Consider the following 1,992-nt stretch of genomic DNA (forward strand, 5'->3'; position numbering starts at 1 on the left):
ATCTGTCATATTCATGAAAGTGGAAGTAGGGTTTTAGTAGTATCCATGCTGAGTCACTTCTGGAAGGTTCTGTGGTCCTCTTCTCCTTGGCGCTAACATACTCCAGTGTGGTGCAGATTTGCAGGAATGTGTCATCAAGGCTAAATGGTAAAGGTGTGAACTTAGAAGCTCAACAAAGCCTTAGACTAACAGTGAATTCAACAGGTTGAAATTAATTGAGCCTAAAAGGCCCACTGTTTACAATCCTCAATTGATTAGGAATCAATAGTCTCTGTCAAGACTAAAAGTGAAGGAACATGCATTAAAATGAGAACAATATGTGAAAAATGATGAGAGTTTGGGAAAAAGAAAATGAGAAGTTATTTAAAAGGTGAAAAAAGCCTGAATCAAATGAAAACAACTTGGAAAAACATACAAGACTTTCTGTCAGCAAGTTACTGTACATGGTTACTGTATTTGATATTTACAGCAGCCATACAGTAATGTTTGCTTGCAGTAACAGCAATGCACTGGATTTTAAAATGCAGTGCAAAAACATCTTAAACACTTAAAAACATTTTTTGCCGAACATCCAGCTACGCAGATGACATGATCCTGTTTATGTAATGCCGTAACTAGTATTTCACAGTAAATAAATAAATCGAGCAAACTAGCTAGTAGACAACAAGCTGGCAGTTTCTTACATCATTACAGGTAGGCTACTTGCTTTGCTACACTTACTACACTTTACACTGTACTACACTCCTTGACAGTCTTGAATATTAGAAAAGTAGAGCTGGCCCAGTCTGCTACAGCACAGGCTCCCAATCCTGGTCCTAGCACATCCAAAAAAAAAAAACAACCCAAAACAAAACAAAAAATTACTATCTAACAACTAGCATACCATGCCAGCTATGCCCACACGGGCAATTAGAGTAATAGCTATACTGAGGTTGATGAGCTATTACAGCATGCTACAAACAATAAATAACTCCAGATAATGTGCTGGTATAGCATATAACTACTGTACATGATCTCCTACTGTTAGACATAATAAGCTAACCATTCATTCTGGAGCTGTTATAATCAACATTTATATATAAAAACTGTCCCTTGTGTTCGAAGCTGGTGTGACATGCTAATTGTTAGCCAGTTAGCTCCACCAGCCAGTATACTTCCACTCACTGGCCTCTTTATTAGAAACACCTGCCTTGTACTCCCACTCACTGGCCACTTTATTAGAAACACCTGCCTTGTACTTTCACTCACTGGCCACTTTATTAGAAACACCTGTCTTATACTTTCACTCACTGGCCACTTTATTAGAAACACCTGCCTTGCACTCCCACTCACTGGCCACTTTATTAGAAACACCTGCCTTGTACTTTCACTCACTGGCCACTTTATTAGAAACAGCTGCCTTGTACTTTCACTCATTGGCCACTTTATTAGAAACACCTGCCTTGCACTCCCACTCACTGGACACTTTATTAGAAAAATCTGCCTCACTGTCCACATCTTTAGAAACACCTGCCTTGTACTTTCACTCACTTAGAAATACTTTGTACTTTCACTCACTGGCCACTTTATTAGAAACACCTTCCTTGTACTTGAACTCATTGTCCACTTTATAAGAAACTCCTGCTTAGTACTTCCACTCGTTTAGAAATACCTTTCACTTTCAATAAAGTGGTTACTTTACTCGAAAGGCCTGCCACTGTTCACTTTCTTAGAAACATCTGCCTAAGCAACTGTGTTTACCACTAATAGAGGTATAGCAGACACAGTCCTGCCTCAGTCCTGCACATGCAGTTAGTGCAGTAAGGTGAACTTTAATTTCAGACCAATTAAGACATTTTGTGCTGCGCATGCCCTTGTACTTGTGTCTGGCCCTGAATGGGCTCCACCTGACAGGGCTGTAAATGAAAATTGGTACTACAGTGTCAGCACTTGTACTTTGTGCAGTGAAAAAGCACTGATAGTCCAGTCCTCTTTAATCTGCAGCTGACACGG

The sequence above is a fragment of the Colossoma macropomum genome, unplaced genomic scaffold (genome assembly GCF_904425465.1).
Source record: "Colossoma macropomum unplaced genomic scaffold, Colossoma_macropomum, whole genome shotgun sequence".
In the NCBI taxonomy this organism is placed as follows: Eukaryota; Metazoa; Chordata; class Actinopteri; order Characiformes; family Serrasalmidae; genus Colossoma; species Colossoma macropomum.